Here is a 23,367-nt window from a genome sequence, read left to right on the forward strand (position 1 = left end):
TCAGATGCATTTTTTTGTGTCTAATAACCTATTATTTTAAGAAACAAGCATGGCTTTGAATGGTCAGAAGCCTTCAATTCATAGGAATCTTGGGCTCTCATTTAATGAATTTATGTAGTCCAGAGGAAACACTGAAAATCCTATTATCCAACACTTTACCAGTTGGAAAGCTCTAATGTGCCTTTCTGATCATCTCATGTCTCCCAGTGCAAACTTCTCATCTGGTGCCAAGTGCAGATGCCAGAAACACGGTGGGTGGGAACAACCTCTCCAAAACTGGGGCTAGTAAAGATTGGTCTGGATAATTTGAGAGAAAACAATTAGACTGCTGGCCCATGGTGCGCTACCTAAACTATTTTGATGTGATTGTACCTCATTGCCCTTTCACAGCCCACAGCCCTGGAGTCCGACATCCAGGCAGAGCAGGGAGCCACCTACAGGGTAGGTATTTGGGGCTATCTGAAGGTGGGTCTTCCTCCAAACTCCCCTTTGTAACCCCCAAACCTCATCCCGTATTCCCGGGTCAAAAGGAGCTCATAATGTGACTGAAGACTGGGTTTCTTATTAAAAATACAATTGCTCCTAGAGCGGGTAATGCATTCAACTACGGGAGCCATTCATACCATATTATTAATGATGGTCTTAGCCCATTTGGGCTGCTATAGCAGAATAGCATAGACTGAGTGGCCTATTAAACAAAAGAAATTTATTTCTCACAATTCTGAAATCTGGCAAGTCCAAGATCAAGTCACTGGTGGATTCAATGTCTGGTGAGACCTGTTTCCTGGTTCATAGACAGTCATCTTTTCCCTGTTTCCTCACAGTATGGAACAGCTAAGAGAGCTCTCTGGGGTCTCCTTTAGAAGGGCACTAATCTCATTCCTGAGGGCTCAACCCTCATGACCTAGTCACCTCCCAAAGGCCCTACCCCCTAATACCATCACATTGGAGATTAGGATCTAACGTATGAATTTGTGGGCTATATAGACATTCATTCATAGCACTAACCTTCAAATCCTTTCCAGATATTACTTAATAGTGGAAAGAGAACAAGTGCTATTATGAGAGTTTTCTCACCTCCTGCATTACCCTTGTAACCTCATACCACAGCCAGAACTTCCCTTGTAGCCTGAAATGGAACCAATATACAAAGCATCCTTAAGAAGCCCACCTGGAAGCCATTTAACTGATGTTTTATTTTATTCCCTTCTTCCTTAATTCATTCAACCACCTGAAGGTTATTAAGCATCTCTAGCTTATAAGGAACTATGCCAGCTTCAGGGGATACAGTGGGGAACAATTCAGATGTGGCCTTTGCCATTGAGGAAATGGCATTCTCACATGGTGACCTGGAGCTTCCCTGGTTTTAGCAGTGAAAGTCTCCTGTCCGGGGAACCCCCTCAGTCCTGGGCAGATCAGGACAGTTGGCCACCTTAGTCTGATATATAAACTATACTATGAGTTATAATGCAATTATAATGGTTTGAGGATTACCAAGGTGCTCTGAGTGTGTATTCCTTAACCTGTGGAGTCCTAGAAAGCTCCTCTGAGGTCGTGGGCATGTGAGCTCAGATTTAAAGAAGGAGACTGAGAGAATTCCAGGTAAAGAAAAGTCACACTCAAAGCCTGTGAGGTCAAAAGGAGTGTGGCATGTTTAAGAAACATAGGGTGGCTCTGTGCCTTGGTTGGCTTGGGCCTGCCCTGGTTTCAGCCTGTTGCCCCAGCCTGATTCTAAACAGTGCCCCCGTCCACTTTCGCTAGTGTCTTGGTTTGGAAAATGACTACAGGTTCACGCCAGAGAAACTGCGAGACGTCCACATGACCAGAACAAAGGGATTGAGGGGAGCAAGGGGAGCAAAGGAGGCTGAGGAGGTGGCAGAAAACCAATTGTTCAGGGTCTCGGGGGAGACCCGAAAGGTTTGGGACATGACTGTAAGAAATACGAGAACAGTGTGAAGAGTCGCACACAGAGAAGTAGCATGATCACATGTGACTGGGAATTTTAAACAGAGCAAATGCAAGAGTGGATGTGAGAGATCCATTTAGCAGAGCTTCTGTTATGATCCAGGCCAGAGACGACAGTGGCCTAGATTAGGGCGGAAGCATCAAAAAGGGAGCTAAGTAGGTAATTCAGAAAGATATTTAGAAAAATAATTGGGAGAATTCAGCCTGGAGGCCGTAAGGTCCAGGCAGTGGGAAGGTCAGGGCTGCTACGATAGGCCACAGGGGGTGGACAGGTGGGAAGACAGGTAAGGGGATTAGCTTCTGCAAAGAGAACACTAGACATGGAAGAGCCAGAAGGGTTTAAAGACCATATAAATGAATTCCCAGTTGGTCTGAATGAATACACCAGTACAAAGATCTGCAAACTGTTTCTATAAAGGGCCGATAGTAAAGACTAGGCTTTGTAGGCCACACACTATCTGCAGCAACTTGTCTTCTCCATCATTTTAATGAATAAGCAACCACAGACAATGTGTAAACATATGGGTGTGGCTGAGTTCCAAGGAAAGTTTATTTATGGACACTGAAATTTGAATTTCATATAATTTCCACATGTCACAAAATATTTTTCTTTTGATTTTTTTTCAACCCTTTTAAAACATAAAATTATTCTTAACTTGCAGGCCCTATAAAAATAGGCAGTGCCTGAATTTGGCTTTGGATTATAGTTGACCAAACCCTGGACCAGTATCTCCATTTCCCTAACATGGAGTATAGCATAGCTTCATATCATACATATTCTCAAGCAGAATCATGAAAAAGCTCACCCCAAATGCTTTGCCTTTCTCCTTGTCTCTAGAACAAGGAAGACATTTATAGTTCCATCATGCCTGATCTCTAATTCGTTTTTTTAAAAAGGCTCTGTTTTTTTTTTTTTTTTTTTTTTTTTTTTAATGTTTTCTCTTTCTTCAATCTTTTTTGGGGGTCTTCCTTCTCTCTCTGCTTTCCCCACTTAAGGCTCTTTTTTTTTTTTTTATTGTGCAAGTTTGTTTTCTCACTAATAAATTTTGCTTTTACTACCAGAAGCATTACCGGGTTTGACATTTTTAGTGAGGATGCTGAGATTTCTCCAGGTTTTGTTTATCACTTGCCTTTTCATACTCATGGACAGCCTCAGACCTTCCTAAATGAAGGATTGATGCCTACAGAACATGACCTACACCTGGAGCAACTAACAGCCAGGACAAATAGACAACCCAAAATCCAGAGGCTGCCAGCTTCGTGGGAGGTAGGGGCCAATGCACATTGTTAATGATATGCACAGCATTTTTTATTATTGAAGAATAATTGACACGATATTGTATTAGTTTCAGGTGTACAACATCATGATTCAATATTTATATGCATTATGAATGGTCGCCACGATAAGTCTAATTACCATCTGTCACTACACAAAGTTGTGCCTTGCAGTCAGCTGCGCCAGGGCCCACCCCTGTCCACCAGTGCATCTGCAGCACAGGATTTAATATATCAGTGCCTGTCCAATGGCATCTGAAACTCTGCACTAGTCGTAAATACAGTTTGTTTAAAGAGAAATACTGTTCTCTCTGCATGATAATTTCTAAAACTCAACTAAGACACATCTGTGAGGAGAGTGACTGTCATTCCTGTTTGTTTCATTATAGAGTAGTTAGAACCAGGCAGGAAGTCCTCTCTAAATAAAATGCACCTCACCAAAAATGTGTTTGTGCAGAACAGGCTTGTGTCCAGCAGCACCCTCACTCCTGTCTAGTCTATCTCTGTACGGAATTACACCTCAAATCAAGGCCAGCATCTGCCCAAATGCCCAGCTTACAAAATGAGAGAAAATCTGACTCAGCAAGCAGAAGAATTGGAATGGTATCAATGGAACTTTTTATTTATTTATTTATTTATTTATTTATTTATTTATTTATTTATTTTCCTCCAGAGCTAGACTAGGTGTAACTTTTGACAACTTGGCCAAGATTTTGGAGGCAAGCAAAATCTTGATGCTATGAATATAATAGGGAGTAGGATAGCAAAGTAGGGACATTCATGCGATTGTCAAGCCAGTTATATGCAGCCTGTCATAGGGTGGGGATGTCCCTGCCCTTTCAGTCTTTCACATCTAAAAAATAGTCACCATTGCTCTGAAATACAATCTTTTATCTGGGAGGCAGCAGAAGCGGTGTGGGGATTTGAGAGGGCCTGGGAGCGTAGTGATCACCATGCAGGACACTTCCCTATGCCTTTCCCACCACAGGGAACCCCTGTGAGGATGAGCAGCAGCTGAGGTACTATCCAACAATCTAGAACTTCTGGGAGTCTCGGACTGTCGGAAAACTAGTGCTTTGATGTGCAGCCCTATTTCCTCATAGACCGTCTCTGCACTTGGTTTCTTTGGAATGTTGCAGGCCCAGGTCAGGAGTATGTAAATCCACAAGTCTCAATGGTATTAAAATGAGCCCTGGCAACAGACTGAGGCATGAGGATTGAAGAGACAGCAAGTTCACTTCCTGCCACACACATGTGTCTGGAGCAATACTCTTGCCCAGGGTGGGGAGGCATGCCTCACGTGTGATGCATTCTGGGCTGCTCTGCATTTGGTTCACCTCAGTTGTCACAGGCTCAGCCTTGTCAGATAAAAGAGCCACCCTTCTTTGGTGCGCCCTTCACCGGCCAGTGGAAATGGACCATTTTCACAAACTGCTAATTCCGAAAGCTTTCAATGGATGGAGCCAGGGGAAGAAAAAAAAAAAAATACAGTTTAAAGGCATGCTCTGAATTTGCTAATAGGCATTGCATGGTCCTTTTGGAATCAAAATAGAATTTTTGATGAAGTACCTTGTGGCAAATTTGAAATATTAGCCCAGGGGCCCCAACAAGACATAATTCACTCCACTGGTGAGAACAAATCTCATTTCCACATCCATCCCTCTAAACTCATTACTGACCCGAGGAAAACGCTAGCCTGGAGCAAGTTTTAATAAAGACACTGGTGAAGTCGTTGCTATAGTACTATATGCAATAATGAGCAACAAGCCACTTGGTGGCAATGGACCCCTGGACTTGGAGAGACCCCAGAAGGCAGCTTCTAAAGGCTGAAAACTCCACCCAGGGCAGAACATGACATCTCAAAAAGATTTCCTTACTTGAGGTGATAATTTGTCATATAAGACTCACTCTAGCTTAAATGGTCTGATTGTCTGCTTTCCTTCAAATGAAAATTTGCTGAGAATAATTGATTTCAAATTAATTTTGATTTAAAATATAAAAAAAGAACCAGGCAGATGCAGTCAGGGAATTAAAAAAATAATAATAATAACTTTGGGGACAGAAAGACCTAGATTCACATTTCAAATCCAGGACAAATTTTATTCCCTCCTCTGGACTCCATCTCTGCCACTAGAAGTATGTGTTTCGCTAAACCTAATCCGTGGGCTGAGCCCACGTCTTTACTTACTGTTTGCTTTTACATTCCTGCCGGCCTTGTCATATAACATGCTCAATAAACATACATTAAACGATTCCACTTTCAAGGATTGTTATAAAAATGAAGAGAGCTCAGATTTCTATCACTTTGGGCACCTCGCTTGGCACAAGGTGGTTCCACACAAATTCAGAACAAATTCACTGGGCTGTGAGGCCACTACGGGAAGGCCACAAGAAGAGCTTCTAATGAGAAACCCAACCAAACGGAAGAGGTCTGCCAGCCACCGTGGTGCTGGCAGGAAGGGGCCAGGTGCAGGGAGGTTAACACTGTAGAACATGGGAGGAAAAGGGGAGGCAGGACACCTTGCAAATAAAAGGACCAGAGCCAGTAATGACAGGTAAGGAGCCAAGCTTGCTAATCAAGCCTCAGCTTTAACAAGCAGAGCAGAAGGTTTCTCTGGGTTGCCAGAGTATATCTACGTGTAGGCAGGTAAAGTCAAACAGAAAATCAAAGCAGGTGTCTAGAGAATCCACATAATCAGCTATTAGGGAAGAAGCACATGGTGCCTGGAGAGGCAACCCGTCCTAACTTCTCTGTCCTTCCATCCCACCACATCCTAACAGACACACACCCCTTTCGGTCTGGCCAATCTGTCCCCAGCGTTTTCTGTGACCATATGATGACTTCCTCGTTCGCTTGGGTCTGCTCTGCAAGCAAATTTCTATAGAAAGAATTGACACAACTTTCCCATCATTATGAGAGGGTAGGGAAAGAGAAACAAAGAGAGGAGATGAGCACATTCTAGCACAATGGGACTATTCTGCATCTCCTCTCAGTCTTTACCACAGCCTTTCATTTGTTTATTATGTAAGCACTTTTCTCTTATTGCTTATAATGTATATATCTTGTTTCCTTAAACAAAACATTAGTTCTCCAAAGCAGGAACTTCTCCTTGGTGCATATCTTCCATGGGCTTGTTACTCACCCATATGACCCAATGAACACCTATCAAATAAAGGGTGACAGGAAGTCAGCGGGTACCTACTTTGCATGGGATAGACGGGAGCAAATGGCCTTTTGTAGTCCTCAGTAACTTTCTGCAGACATTTATAGTGACTATGATATGCAAGGTAATCTGAAGGAACATCAACAACATTGTATAAACATACACGTAAGCAGATAACATTAAATACACACACACACACACAACATCATGAGGGGATATCTCCACTTAGCCATTCTCAGATACAGGATTCCTAAGCAGGCTCTGGTTCAAATTCTGGCTACAATCAACTTTTGAGAGCCAGTGATGCCTACACAGAAAAGGACGGGAAAGAGCCTAGAGCTCAGCACTAGGATCTTGGCTGACCCACTGTGGCCACTAATCCTGATTCTCTGGGCTACGTCCTTCTCCAGTTGATTGCTCCAACCCATTCCCTTCTCCCCTGTCCCTCCTGCTCAGTGGGTCTTTCAGTTTGGCCCCTCAGCTCAGCCAACTCCCATCAATAGGCACATCCTTGGAATACAAAACCATGCATCTCCCTTTAACCTCACACAACTCGAAGTCATCACATTATAGTTTCCAACATGGCCTCTTCCTTCAAAAGAAAGAAAAGACAGAATCATTATTTGTGCTTTAATAAAGAACTGATCATCCTTCCCTGAAAAGGGAGAATGAAAGCAATCTCTCTGCTTTCTGACTGCTGGGATTGCAAAGTGGGTGAGCCAGGACACAGGGACAGCTGAGAGTTTGCTGTCACAAAGAGCAAAATGGAGAGTCCAGGGGGTTCTACTCATAACTGCAGAATTACCAATCAATCACTTCCCATTTCATAGTAACTGTGAAATACATCCAACCGTGGACACCAGGTAAGCTATCCATACCAATAAATAAACATTTCCAGGTATCAGAATTGCCAGAAAACTGAGGAGGTAAGAAAAGAATGAAACCATATATACACATAAGAGGGAGGGAGACTTCCAGTGCAGATGGTTGCCCACACTGAGCACATGGATAAGTGATTATCATAAAGTTGAAAGAAGCAAGTCTTGGGCATATGCTATAGCTAAAGTCGAAGCAGGGGTGCGGATGATATAGCAGGACAGATAATTAGGGGATTAATTAATTAAGGCTCTGTTTATACTTCTATTGTCAGTGCTAATTATTTGTTGGTTTGAAGTAAGCTCCCCCGTCTTCATTAGTGGCTGTCAATGAATGATAACATACTTGGATTTCCACAAGTATCGGTTGTTTCCAAGAACTGTATTTGCAGCATCAGTTCATATTTTCACATGGTGACAGTAATAACCAAAGAACCCATACTTGATGCAGCTAAAAATGCTTTGTGGTTTTTTTTTTTCCTGAACAAGAGGTATGTTACTATTACTATGTTATTATTACTCTTACTTCCTTTAGATTTTGGCCTCCGTCTGGTATTTAGTATATCAAGGTAACAGTTTTCCTTCAACTTTGAAGGGGAAAAAATGATTAGGTTCTTTGGAAGAGGATGAGTTAGCAAAAGTTCCCTCCATGAAGCATTTATAGACCACTGAATCCAGTTTACAAATGACTCCACTCCTGTACCCCTTCTCTGCCCCAGCTCAGGCATTCCTAATGTAAGCAAGCACATCGAGGACACCTGGTTTGGAAATCTGTAGATGGCTTTTCAATGAGGAATTGGCAACAGGATCAACTTGCTCATGCCTGTGATCATTAATTTCTACCTTTCAAAAAAAAGAGTGGCTGCTACTCTTTCCTGGTGATTTCTTATGGCTGTGCTCAGACTTAGAACCAGATCGAAGCCCGTGTTCTAACTGCTCCAATCCTGTAGGAATCTTCAGGGTCTAGGTGATCGGGGCAGCATTTGAGGGAAGACACTGGAAGGAGATAAATGAAGGTCTTTATCAGCAATGGCTTAAGAATACACCTGGAGAGAGAAATGGGGTTTCTAAAAAAAGAAAGAAAGAGGGATGCTAGATTCAGGACTTTTTAACCACTGAGAACAAGGGTGTGTGTAAACGGGAGGGGAGAATGGAAGAGAGGAAACTACAGGAGACCAAAAAATGTAGTCATGACAAATTTGACATGATTTCTCTCTGGGATTTGACTTATTTTGGAGATATTTATGACTTTTTAACCAATAACTAAGGAGCATCTAATCAACCCTATTCTCCTTTAAAAGCTAGACCTGAAGAAACTGACTTTTTATTTCTTTTTAAGAAACTACTTTGTTGCCTTAAATGGAAAGTTCCCTGTGGTACATCTTATTTTAGAATCTCTAACTTTACCTTCCTTTTTTCCTTTTTTTAAAAGTTAGAATCATTGGCTTGTTTGTGATTTTGTTATTTCTGGGCACATTTAGACTGGCCATTCGTGTCAGATGCTAAAGGTGGTGATTCCAAAGGTAAAGGAATGGAGTCACATGTGCATATAACCCTTAGTAGCGCAGAAAGATGCACTTCTGAAAGAGAGGCAAGGGGGGCGGGGGTGGAGGACAAAATCTGAGTGTAAAATAGATACAACGACAAGAAGACTAGAGTTGCCATCTGCTGGAAGATGGAAAGAATGACATTTGACACTCACTTTGCATGAGCAAAGCTAAACTCATTAGTCAAAATAATACATCTCCATGTACAGTGTACTGCCAGTTAAAGGATAAAAAACTGGGAAGGGGTGTTATTATTTCAGCATGCAGCTTTTGGGTAATGTAGAAAATATATGGGGGAAGTAAAACAATGGCATCCTCTTTCCCTAACTTGCACCCTGCCTACTCTTCAAAGAGATGATGAATACTGCTTTATACCCTTTCAAATGCCAGCATGTTCCCTCAACATGTATTTCTCACTTCCACCACTGCGACTTTGAAACTGAAATTGATGATGGGGTTTCTTCTATAAGTATGCCTAGTCATTGCTCACAGATTTTCTTTCGGCTTATGCAACATGGCCAAGTACTTAAAGCTCACTGAGGCTCCATATAGAGAGCACTGGACTGAGGGTCAGGAAAGCCAGGTGAATAATCTGTTTGCTCACCAGCTCTTAATGTAACCATAAGCCAATCACTTTGTTACTCTGGGCCTCTGTATTTTAAGCTATAAAATTATAAATGATATGGAGGAGGGGCTGCAGAGTTTAAATGATCTCTAAGGTACTTTTTAGCCTCAAATTCTGTGAATCTATAAGCATTCCAACCTCAGGTGGCACTTATAACATGAATATTCAAGTTAAATTCTCATCATTGGCTTCTACTGAAAGCAGCAAAACGGTATCTAATGGCTTGATTAATCAGCCATAACCATCTTCTTTGCCAATGAAGGGAAAACATGTTTTCCCCCTTCTCATATTGTAGACAAAGAGCCAGTTATTTAAACTTGATTTCTCTGATGCTGTTCCTATAGCAGCAACTGCCATACCAAAGTTCCCTGATGAGGGGAAAAAAAAAGAAAAAAATATATATATAACAGCTTTAAGAATCACAGAGTTAGAACAGCAAGGAACCTTGAAGAACAGAAGTGGAAACTGAGGTTAAGGCACTCATCCACATTCAAATAACTGGTTTGGGGCCAAAATGGGCTAAACCATTTAATGGGCAAATTCCTCCTTACCTGAAACAAACCCATCATTCTTTCTGTAGCTCTAAACCCTGTGTACCTACAGCATCCAAATCAGGGGTCCCTTCTTTTCTAATCAATTTTTGTCTAGCCCAGAGTGATTCCTCCCTCCTCTGGAAACACTAATGTTTAATATATGAGCCCTCACTTCGCAATTAACACAGACAGCCTTTTATTCATTTATTCACTCAACAAATATTTAATAAACACAGTTTTGATTCCTTGTATTCTTTTAGGTGGAACCAAAGAGTTAAGACCCTTGTTCTCATAGGTTATATGAGAGAGACCCTATTCTCAATAGATTATATTTTAATGGGAGAGGAAGGGAAACATAAACTGAAAAATGTCCAATAGGAACATGTACCACGGCAGAACATTAGAACAGGGTGGCAAGAAGAAGATGGCTATTCCTAAAATGGAACAGATTGGCAAATGGGGGGGGCACACATCAGAAGTAGAAGTGAGGCTGGAAAAAAAATCAACAAGAGGGATAGCGATGAAAGATGAGGTAAGGGAGGCAGGCAAAATGATTCGGGGCCTCATGGTCATGCTGAGAAATGTGCTTTTCTTCCAAGCCTTCTGAGAAACTAAGCAAAGAATTTAGTTCTCTTTTCACGGAAATCAGTCTTCCAGATCTCCAAAGGTTAACATCGTACTTTTTTCTTAAATTTCTCTCAACTCCTACACTGCCCGAATTTTTGTACATAGAAGACTTTTTAATAAATAGCTGCTGATTGGCTGACTGATTGGGTAGCGCCTGACATCTTTAAGTGAGTTAACATTTTAAGTAGGGGCTTCACCCCAGGACAGTCAGAGGTAATGATGACCGCAGCCCTCAACCTAGAATCCACACGGAGACTTGTGGAATGAGCTCAGGGTGGAGGCAGCATGCCCTCACACACAGCCTATGACTCTCAGCTGAGACGCAGGACAATGCCTCACACCTAGGAGCAACCCTTAAGGAACAAAAGGGGCAAAGTGGTTCCCCTAGCTTTGGAGAGAGGTTCTCAAGGTCTTTAGACTCAGGTGTCACACAGGTATAATTTAAACTTTGGAACAGGTGAATCTGTAACAATGCATGGCGTTCCTGCTCAAAAGAGTACCTGTGTAAAACAGCCTGAAGAGTGGCCAGAATTAATTCAGAGAGGTTATTCTGTATTTTCTCCTTTAGTGAGAGTTCCATTTTTACCTGCTTTTCTTTTGACTGGAGAGCAATTTTTAATTGCAGCTGTTAAGAGAAGCAAGTATAATGAAGAACTTGTTAAACATTATGAAAACTATGTTTCCAATGTTAGCTGAGAGTAACCTGACTTATTTTTCACCCTGAGTTCTAGAAAAGGCAAATTCCATGTAATTAGCAAAGAACTGGATGTGTGTGTATCATCTTCTTTCTTCTGCCTGGCTCCTTATAGTCTAAAGAGGTACCCTAAGCTCTGATGGGAGGAGCCTGCATCTTAGAAACCCAGGTAGGTGCCTGCACCTTTTTTTTTTTTTTTTAAGATTTTTTATTTATTTATTTGACAGAGAGAGACACAGCAAGAGAGGGAACACAAGCAAGGGGAGTGGGAGAGGGAGAAGCAGGCTTCCTGCTGAGCAGGGAGTCCGATGCGGGGCTCGATCCCAGGACCCTGGGACCATGACCTGAGCCAAAGGCAGATGCTTGATGACTGAGCCACCCAGGTGCCCCGTGCCTGCACCTTTTTAATCTTACATGATATCTGGGGTGCTCAGTGATGCACATGGATTTACTAATAGCAAAAAGGAAGGAAGGAAGGAAGGAAGGAAGGAAGGAAGGAAGGAAGGAAGGAAGGAAGGAAGGAAGGAAGGAAAGGAGAAAAGAAAAGAGAAAGAGAAAGATCTGGGGGAAAAACAGGATGAGAGTATAGAGAGAAAGAGAAGAGTAGCCAGCAAGGTATGGAGAGATGGTCAATGATGAGGGACCACCAGTGCTATATGGAGACAGAGATCAAAACCTCCTAAGCATCTAGGACAGTGCCTGGAACACAACAGATGCTATAAGAGATAGACAGACAGACAGGAGTTGGGGGGGGGGGGGCGGGGCGGCGGGCAGGAGGGTGGAGGGAAGGGGGAAGGAGGAGGGAGGGAGAGAGGGACGAATGTGGGTAGAAAAAAGAGGAGTTGACTTTGAGAGATAGCGTGCAAGCAAGAAGGAAAGAGAGATAAGAGGAAAAGCTGGACATGAAGAGGAAGAAAGAAAGGAGATTATTTTCAAATTTGGATGCATATCAGGATCACCCAGGGGAATGTGCCTCATGCAGATTCCCAGGTCTGTTCCCAGCCCTGTTAAATCAAGAGCTGGGGGTGGGAGCGGGTGGGAGCCTAGGAATCTAACAAAAGTCAAAACCAAAAGCTTTCCCCAGATGATGTTGCTGTGCAGTCAGATTTGCGAACCCGTGAGCTACATGCAAAGGAGTAGAAAGGAAAGACGCGACTAGTGGGCAGTAACCGGGCTGATGCCTGCCCTGAGCCGGAGGCGGCAGCTGTGGTGCTGCCCCAGGGCACCTATTTCTCTTCGAGCTCATCCTCAAGAACGAGAGCGCTCCTGTTAGAAGCCTTCCCTAACTCTGCCTGTTCCCAAACGACACGCCTTTCCTCGGCGTCAGGAATGGCAGGTGGCAGACTGTAGGGAACTGGCTGGAAGGCAGCGCTCTCCTTTGTCTGTGGCTCCCGCGCGCGGCGGGGAAATAGACTTGGCTCGCCCGCACCCTCTTGGATTGCGAGGCGGCCCAGCCTGGTTTTGGAGTTTGGCCCCCGACTGGCACCGAGTGGCAAGAGAATCTCTCCCACATGCTGAGGAGCTAGCGAAAGTGACTCGGTTTCGGAAAACCGGCAAGGCGGCGCTGGCACCCGTCTAGCCTGACACGCGTTTCCGATCGCCATGGCAACGCAGGCAGCGCGGGGCGCAGCCGGGGAAGCGCGTGTGCGCCTGGGCCAGGCGGGCGCGTGGGGCCACCCGAGCCGCGGGAGCCTGGGGGTGGCAGCCAGTGCTGCCGGGAGCGCAGCCGCCCAGGCGGGGAACAGTTGCCTCTCGGGATTAAGTCTTCGTGGGCCCAAGTTGTGTGTTACTATGACAATGGTAAATAGGTTGCCTGGCTTTCAGGGAAGTGGCTACGTGCAGAGCGTGAGCTGCAGAAGGCACAATCTCTCTCCAGTTTCAGAACACACACGTACCCATTCATGGGTCTGTTTTTACACCGCATAAAATGAGGGATTTTTGCAGGCAAGCCGCCGCATTGCTTAGTTTTAGTCACTGGGCGTTTTACTGACAATGACCTATACTGAGTTTCATTTAGTGGCTGTAACTAGGAAAAAAAAAAAAAAGCGTGGTGGTAGAAAGAAGAGCATTAAGCACGCTTATCAGATGGTAATTAATTTGGTCTCTAGAAAGAAAAAAAATAAATGAGCTAAGTGTTCTGACGAAGTAGTTCTGTGAAATTCTGCACATACTAAGAATGTCTCAAATATCATCTTAAAAAAAATACAACCATATATAAAATCATGTTTTGTTCTGTTGTTGCTTCCTGAGCAAGAGGAATATCCACTGTTCTCTGAAGCCTACTACACCTTTTAAAAAATAAAATAAAATACAGAGCACCTTCAGGAAGGCTATAGTTTTTCCTAGAGTATAGATTACATACCATGCCAGAGACAGCCTCAAAAAATATGTTAGCAGAAATAAAGTATTGATTAAATACAGTCACAATAAACACTAAACTTAGATTAGTATTTCCCACCACCGGTGATTTAGCATTTTATCATCCATCAGAACCTGTGAGTATACGCACATTCACAAAAACTAAACCTTGCCACAATTAACAGAATTTAGAAGATACAGCCTTTTTATATATTAGAAGAGACATATTTTTAAAGCCCACTCTTACATGCCTTAAACAAGATATATTCCACAATTATTCTTGGTTGTAGTTGCATACATTTTATGAATTCGTTATATGTCACAAATTATTTTAAAATATGCAATTTGTTAAAGAAATAACATACACAAGACAAATCACTGGGTGGTTCTAACACACTTCTTTCACCTGATTTCTATGTGCACTTTCCCCAGCATCTGTACTTTGTCCAAGGAATACTCCCTTGGGAGAATTTCTGTTCCCACCAGTCAGTCTGGGTCCAGAACCTCATCACCACCAGTCCTGCCCGAAAAACCATCATGCTATGTTTTCCGTAGTGCCATCTTTTCCCAACCCCTGTGTGAAACCACAAACCCTCTCAATTAAAGTCAAGTTTCCTTGTTTCTCCAGGAGGCCTTTCCATTTTATTCTAACCACAGTAAATATTTACTTGGTAGGTTATCAAGTTTTTCCATGTTATCTCAAGTCTATGGACTTTTCTTATATTCTTTTTAGTCATTTTTATATGTGAGCATGTCACGTTTTTCTTTATACCTGCACCATACAGTGTCTAACGCATAGAACAAATAAATACTTGAGTGAGTGAATGAATAATGGCTGACGCTGGCATACTCTGGTGGCCACGGCTGCCCAGGGGAATTCTGGGAGTTATTCTTCCCTTCTGTCCCCTTGAAGATATCACCTCCCTAATGAAATGAAATGTGGAGACATGATTTGGATCCTGATTCAAACATCACTTCAAAAAAAGAACAAGAAAAGAAACTCGAGGGATAATGGGAGACATCTGAATATGGACTGTACACTAGATAATATTAAGGAATTACTGATAATTTGCTAAAGTGTGGTAATGATATTGTGGTTATATAAACAATATAGTATTTTTTACAGAGCACAAACTGGTGGTTGCCAGAGGACAGGGGGTTGGGGGGGTGGGCAAAATAGGTGAAGGGGATTAAGAGTTACAGACTTTAGTTATAAAATAAATAAGTCACAGGGATGCAAAGTGCAGCATAGGGAATAGAGTCAATAATATTGTAACAACTCTGCATGGCGACAGATGGTACACTTATAATGAACACTGCATAATATATAGGATTGTCCAATCACTATGTTGTACACCTGAAACTAATATAACATTGTATGTCAACTATACTTCAATAAAAAAATTTAGGGATATACACGAAATATTTAGGAGTAAAATGTTATGAGATCTATAATTTACTTTAAAATGCACAAAATTAATGATACAAAAGTTGCAAGGCATTAATAATTAAGTCTAAGCCTCATCAAGTAATTTCTTCATCACCTCTCTTCACACCACATTTGATAAAGAATAAAATAATCATAAAGAATAAAAGTAAGAACTATATCTCCACATGGCGGTCACCTGGGAGTGATTTCAAATTCTGTCTATTCCTTAGTTAACCATTCTGGAGACAAGCGGCTGCCTGCATCATAATTCAGAGAAGGTAAACCCTGGTTCAATCCTAGAGGCAGGTACAAGGGCTGCCGGAGCCAAAGAAGAAAAACAGCTAGGAAAAAAAAGCTTTCTTCGAATACAGATCCCCACCTTGCTGGAAAATGTAGCTACCTGGCCAAAGAGAAAGGAAATGACAATTCTAAATGTAGGTCTACTATTTTGGTAGACCTACAAAAATGGCAATAATAATGAAAATATCCCATAGCTGTAGAATGCAACATGAAAACCTACTGTAAGTGTATCAGCTCATGTTTATTTTTTTAAAAGTTCTATAAAGCGAGAACATTTCATAGATATAGATCGCATTTTATAGATGAACAAACTTAGGTCTTGATAGTTAACTTCGCATTTATCCTTAAGTTGTTTAAAATTACTAAATGGATGAAAAATAATTCCTAAGATTAAGGCAGTAACAGAATCTCAGAATCGGAGCAAAACTATTCCCTGACATTCTAATTATTACTTTAAAACATGCAATCCTCCCTTATCTGCTCCCGAAATAGTTGGGTGGAAAATCTTGCCTCATTTCCTACCAGCAGGCTACAAGAAGAGACTCTCCTTGCTGCAGAAGAGCCCGTTTATGAGTTGTTACTGTCTTCATACAGAACATCAAATATTTCTGGAGAGCTTTTGAATGTGTCTCATTTTAACCCTCCCAAGACCACTGCAGTTAGGTGGGTGGTAAATGCCATTTCATTTACTTTATAAATCAAGAATTCTTATGATGGCTGGAATGGTGTTCTATGTGGCAATGGCATCAGAGTAGAAAGAATTCTGGAACTAGAGACCCAGATACAGTCTTACTATATCCACATCACCAAAGTTACAGAGTATTGCTTTTTTTTTTTTTTTTAAAGATTTTATTTATTTATTTGACAGAGAGAGACACAGCGAGAGAGGGAACACAAGCAGGGGGAGTGGGAGAGGGAGAAGCAGGCCTCCCGCTGAGCAGCGAGTCTGATGCGGGGCTCCATCCCAGGACCCTGGGATCTTGACCTGAGCCGAAGGCAGCCGCTTAACGACTGAGCCACCCAGGCGCCCCCAGAGTATTGCTTTTCTTTTTCAGCCCTCAGGGATTCTGAAAGAGCAAAACCATCAAAGTAAACAGAATTTCCTTTCCACAGTGGTTGAATAATATCCTAAGTGGTAGGGACACTTGGATGTCAAAAAGATTTCTGAAGCCTTTGCAATGTTCGCAACTACAGGAGAGATGTACTATTCACCACATTATGTAATGAAACAAACTTTGTTTAGGTTTGAAGAGATGTGGCCAGTTAGGCAACACGCCAATTTCACCTTGTCAAACAATTACTTAGTTTTGTACAACAAAAATACTCGTTGGCATCCATCAGCCCCTGTTAGGCAATCATATTGAAAGGAAGTAGTTGATTCTATTAAACGATATTCTGAATTTATAGACATATTGAAATCAAATAGATGAATTTAAGTCCTTTTAGAGAACTATTTATTTTTAAAATGAGTACTTACAGGTTATTACTACCTGAACATAGTTAACCTATGCATATGGATGGCCAAAGAAACTCAAGGTGACCATTTGAGTAGAGAGGGCTGCAACAGGCCAGGCTGCCATCTGTGATAGTTTGATAAAGGATGGGATTCTCCCTTTGACAGCAACTCCCAAAGCACAGGGCTGAAGCCCTCACATCCTACCTGCCTTCAACATCAGTTATGAATTGTTCAACCAAACATACGTGAAAATCTCTTCTAGGACCATTTTGATACTGCCAATGTTGAACGTCTAGTGTAAAATCAGCAACTCAATAAAGATAGAAATAGAGAGTTGGCTTAGCATGAGGTCGTATCTCCTGTCTGTATTGCTCTGTGGGCTGGGGAAGAATCCCTGCCTAACTGAAGACCCTATCCAAATACCTAGCTTCACAAGAAAGGTCCAATCTGATTTTCTAAACTGTTTTTATATATACTGTGTTCCATTCTCTAGGCTAGTAGCAAATTTACGTTACAGGTAGAAAACCACCCAAGCTCTCAGCGCTTTTATAGTGAGTGTCCCTTTCACTTTCCCGCCCTTATTGGGTACTTCAGAATTCACATTTTCATGAATGTCAAAATTGAAAGGGATCTTAGAAATCCTCCCATCCAACTTCCATTCTCTATATAAAGAAGGAAGGTACCCAAAACAATCACAGAGCTAGTAAATAGCAAAATCAGAATTTAAACATGGATATCCCAACTCTGTGTTCAGGTCACTCCACTATACCAGAAATATGATCTGGATTTTACTCTTGAGAAATTTCAACCTAGCAGATATAAGGGGGTGGGGGAAGGAGGGGAGAGGAAGTTCAAAAACAACTAGAGAGCAATTTAAGACAGTATTTAACAAAACACTTAATTTTTAGAGGAGTAAGAGTTCAAATAAGGGATGGATTAATATGGACTTCTGGGAGTGTGATTCCCCACTAGCGAATAGACTCTCTGAAGAATGGAATACTACCCCAAATATTTTCTATGCCCTAGCACTTAGTACAAGTAATGAAACAGAGTAAGTATCTACTGTATGGTTTTTGAATGGATGGGTGACTATATGGATTTGTGGATGGGTAAGCAAGCAGTCTAGAGAATGAAAGCCCTTGTAAAGGAAGTGGGATGTAACAGGGGTCAGAATCAGATGGACAGTGTGAAGGTTAGAGAATATTAAAATGAGCACTATTTACTTAGAGGCTGTTGAAATCACAACCTGTCTGAAGCAGAAACCATTTACGAGGGCATAGTATACATCTGATGATGTATTTGAACATTGACATCCCAGCAAAATGCAGCTGATCATTGCCTATTCCCATGACTTCACTGGGTTATGTTTAGATTGGTGTTGTAAATGCAGGGAGAGTTTGAGGAACTTGTTAATGAATCCATACTCCCACATACAAAATGAGATTTCTGAATGTGTGTGGTCGTTGGTACTCTGTTCTGTTCTTTTTCTATGCAAACAGCAACAGATGGAAGGAATGGGGCGGGAGGAGTGGGAATCCAGGAGGAAAGTTTAAGTTGCCCCATCTTCTCTCTTGCTGGGTCTACTATGGATGAACTCTGGGGGATAGAAGACCGTAGAAAACTCAGGTTTGGTGTTCACCGAGTCAAAAGGCTGAATGACATCCAGCTCTTTTAGGTGCCCCAACAGAGAATCTAGGGAATATAGAAAAATCACTGATGACTAATACCAGCTGTGTTAAGGTTAATGGCTTAGGTTTTCTGTGCCTGGATTTCCTCATGTATGTTGGGAAAACAGTACAATCCCAGAGAACTTCAACAAATGAATGGGATTAATATATTAATGTGCTTTACTTTAGCGCCTGAGATAGAACTGTCACTCAATAAGGTTTGGTGGAGCTGATGAGATGCTGTTGAACATTTGTGCAGATTTATAAAAAGTGCATTGACCTTTGAAGAAAGCATAGTTTATGTTTAAAAAATCCTCCTATTTTCAAGCCCATCTCACTCAATGCAGCATATTAGCCATTTACAATCCAATGAAAATAGGCTTGTTTTGGCCTTAAGACCTTGCCACTTGCTGTTCCCTCTGCTTAGAATGCATATCTCATGGAATTTGAAATGGCTGACTGTTATCATTCAGTTTCAACTCCAATGTCACCTTCTCAGGGAAGCCTTGCCTAGCTTTAGACGAAAGCAGGCCCCTTCCCTCAATTTCTGTCTTCCGCCTGGTTCCATTTTAACTTTCCCTAACGTATTAGTACCTAAAAATTATCCAGTTTATCTGTTTGCTTACAAGGTTACTCGGTCTCACCACTGTAGTCCTATACTTAGAATACACCTATAGGTTAAATGCTCAACAGAAATTTAACTAGTGACTGGGGGACTAACTGATTGACAAGAACAGGACTCCAAAGCACATATATTTAAGACAGCATTAATTACAGCTTCAAAGAAAAAGTTATCCCATTCCAAAAAGGGAATACTCAAAGCAAATTTCACATAGAATGACAGCATTACGCTTTAATGCAAAATATCCTCTTGTTGTTGCTTTCGTCCTCCTCCTTTTCTTTCCCCCCAGTCTTGAGGTCAAAGCAAACCAGAGGAGGGCACCAGAAGTTGCAAACAGGTTCTTCCTCTTAGAAGAAAGCCAAAAGTTGAGAAAAGCTAGAAGTCTTTTAGATGTTACTTGTTTGTCCTCAGCCTGGTAAAATACGCTTTTATTGTTGAAAGCTTAGGCTCTCCTCCCTCCTGTTCCCCCTCATTTCTGGGGCTGAAGTGAACAGAACCCAACAAGCTATGATATTCTTGTATTTCCTATAAGTTGAGACCAGTGGTCTGCACATGCTAGATTCTTCCTAAGTTCTGCTGGTCTCATTTACTTGTACAAAGGCCGAAAGAGGACCTAAGGACTCATGCACATTCTAGAGATATTTAACTTGTGGTCTAATGGTTGGAAAGTCAATCTTTCAATCTTTAGAAAACCAAGGGCCAGTTAGCAACTGTTCAGGAATGTAAAAGGTTGGTTTAAGTAAGTATGTGCCTTGCAGTTTCTACGTTAAAAATTATTCTAACATCTAAATGGTGCTTCTTAGTTAAATACAACATTCTTTAATATTTATGTATTGTTATTTTAATTTTAAATTTCCATTTTTATAGGCAAAGGACAATTGAGCGGAAAAATGTTATACCCTCTCTCTCTCTAGCTATTCATGCTGTGAAGCAACCTGTTTTACTGTTTAAACCTATGTTTGTTCTGTTTCAATTGTGCAGAAGGAAACAGTTCTGGCACCTTTAAAAATCAAAGATCTATCACTCAACAGGAGAACACAGCAACTAGCAAAGGGAATTAGGAGGAATAGTGAAAAGATACCATGCTCCTAAAACCCTATCCAGGGTTATGATTATGATTATGGTTATGATATGATATGATTATCATATGACTTACGATTCAGCTGGGGTTCTTGTCAGTTTTGTCAATTCTTATTCAGCATATCTAAGGTGGAACCTACCATTCTGCATTTCTAACAAGCGCTATGTGATGCCTGTGCTTCTCGGCCTTGGTGCTTATGGTCCATAGTGTTCGGGCCATATGGCTTGAGAAATAAAAATCGTTTTAGAGCATTTAGTACTTACAGACAGAGTAAACATTAATCCACTGACGCTTTATTTAACCTGTAAAAACCACCATAAGTTCTTCCCCTCCTATCCAGAAATGGAGCCTAATCCTCCACTCCTTGAGTCAGGCTGATTGTGTGATTAGCTTTAGCCAACAGATAACAGCAATTTTCAGGAAGACGAGACTTGAAGGATGTGGGTCCCATGGCGTTATGGTTAGCACTCTGTACTCTGAAATGTACTGGCATACTGGGACTTGCTCTTTCTTGCCGCTCTTGGAATCCTGTAGTCACCACATAACTGCACCTGAGCTAGCCTACTGGAGGACAAAAGGCTGTGTGGAAGAGAACTGAGGGGTCCCCAGCTACAGTGAGTGAGTGAGTCAGTCAGTGGGGCCCCAGCCAACAGTGTACCAATCTCCATCTCTGTGAGTGAAGCCATCGTAGATTGCCTAGTCTCCAGCTAATTCTCCATGTGATCATAGACATTTGAGTGAGCACAGTCAAGCTGTCCCATACAGAAGATCTCTGGAGCCAACACACAGAACCAGGAACTACATAAAATAATTGTTGGTTTAACCAGCAAGCTTTTTGTTTGTTGTTTCTGTTTTTATGCAGCCTCTGAAGTAGGAACAGGTACTTAAAGAAGGAGCAGTAAGAGTTTAAGTTTAGAGATGCACGATACCATTGTGCTTAAGATTCTTTTTTTTTTTTAAGATTTTATTTATCTGACAGATAGAGACATAGCAAGAGAGGGAACACAAGCAGGGGGAGTGGGGGAGGGAGTAGCAGGCTTCCCACTGAGTGGGGAGCCCAATGTGGGGCTCAATCCCAGGACCCTGAGACCATGACCTGAGCCAAAGGCAGTCGCTCAACGACTAAGCCACCCAGGCGCCCCTGTGCTTAATATTCTTTTTCCTTCTTGTCTTCAGTCTAAGTGATATAACTTTGGCCTTATATAATAGAAATTGAGATAAGTAGTTATTACAATAGCATTTGTACTACTTCTCTATTTTTATAATTTATTATTATTTTTTATTTTACTATGTTAAATATTTCTACTTAGAAGTTAAATCACTTTGTCCAGGTCATATTGCTTACAAATGGCGGAATACTTTTCAGCCTGATATAGCATCAGAAATTTCAAGTTTTTTCAGTAAGTTATTCAATGTCTCAGTTCCTTCTGCTAAAATGCAAATATAGGACAGCATTCTGAAGGACATGATCTCCAGTCATCACCCTGTTTCTTGTTTGAGAAGGTAATATAAGATCCATCTGCAAAGGAACAGTCTTACACTGATGTGAGATGCCAATGACAAACTCTCTTGGAGAAGGATACACTCCACCTTAGCCAGTCAATGACACAGTCCCTAGACAAACAGCACCACGGCTGCACTTTTCCTTTGCAGGTTTACTCATTGTTGGGCACTCTCCCCCTAGCATCAGTAACCCTTGACCATCTGGGCTCCTCTTAAATCCTGTCAATGTCAGCATGTTTTAATGACACTGTCATGGCCATGTCTAAATAATAAAGGCTGCTCACTATGGACTATACAGAGTTTCTCAATTTTTTAAACTAACCCTCCTATTGAGGCAATTTCTACCTCTTCTGCTCCCTCTCATTCTTGTATGTTGAGAACATTATTTTAAAAGAAGCTTTGCAAACTAGTATTCCACAAGTTGAATATGGTCTGCAATATCACTTGCTTACTAATATAATCTGATTTTTAAAAATTAGAATTTGATAGCCTTTAATCAAAACATGTACTTTGCAGGTAGTCTGGGACCTGCCATTCCCTGTCATCCAGCTGCTTCCTACATCCACATTGCCTTACTAGATTGCAGAGACTTTTGATGGTGCAGCAGCTGTAAGCTAATCTCTCTCCCTGGGGATTTGCACCTACCACCTACACTCTAACCACCATGTACCTCCCAGAGATGCTGTGATCTCTGTGTCCAGCTGTAACCTGTTTCTATTTTCAACTGCTTACTCTTAGCTCCAAATGTTAGCTTGCTTCCACAGCTTACTCGTCCTTGCTTTCCATTTACCCTAGATTAACCCATTCTATTGAAATCATCTTAAATTAATTCTCTGAAAAACTACCATTTACATGATTGTCAATCCCACTACAAAACCATTATTGTACCTGGCCTGCCCCATACATCTCTAATGTTAATAGAGTAAGTCCCACCTGGGCTAACAATATCTCACTTGTGCAGATGTGGTAGCCTCCCAACTGTTCTCCTTCCTTCTGGTATCTGTTTCCCTGCCCTTCATGTTCAAGGCTATCACTAATTGTACCCGCATTCTCGAAATCATAATCCAGTTGAAAGTCTTCCTAGTCTGGTTCTAAGCTAACATTCCAGTCTCATCTCTCCTCATATATGTGCTCCCGACATCCTATGCATCTCAGAAGCCCTTGTAGTGTTTCCACAGATTTTGCCTACCTAACTGGAGTGGCCTCCATCCTTCCATCTAGTCAACTCCTCCTCCTTTTCTCCCAGCTCCTCTGGCTGATCTTGCTTAACTAGCTGGAGAAATCTCTCCAACCACAGCTCTTATTTACATCTCTACCACAGCACAAATCAAATTGTTTCACTACCCATCACCTGCAACCCAGATCTGAGAACACTGGAGTCAGGGACTACATTTTATCGAATTCTGTATCTCATCAGCTAAACCTCCATTTGACTTAAAAGAAAAACAAATAAGAACAGCAACAGACATTTATGTTAAATAATTAAAAGGCATTCTCAAGGTGTCTGTGGGAGATTAAGAAGTAGTTCCACAGAATGGGAGATGACTTAAATAAAGACATAAATGCATCCAAATGAGCAGGTAAATTTACCACCGAAAGCCCATTGCTTATGGATGGTGGGAGATTTCCTACACAAAACAGATCTT

The 23,367-nt window shown here is 41.7% G+C and overlaps 1 protein-coding gene across 6 annotated transcripts in view; it reads right to left on the reverse strand.

Moving 5' to 3' along the window:
- Positions 1 to 23,367, reverse strand: part of CTNNA2 (catenin alpha 2) — a 969,847-nt gene that overhangs the window by 333,995 nt on the left and 612,485 nt on the right. The window lies entirely within an intron of this gene.

This window comes from Mirounga angustirostris, unplaced genomic scaffold (assembly GCF_029215605.1).
Source record: "Mirounga angustirostris isolate CCGP_5_RB_7025 unplaced genomic scaffold, mMirAng1.0.hap1 SCAF_10, whole genome shotgun sequence".
NCBI classification, from domain to species: Eukaryota; Metazoa; Chordata; class Mammalia; order Carnivora; family Phocidae; genus Mirounga; species Mirounga angustirostris.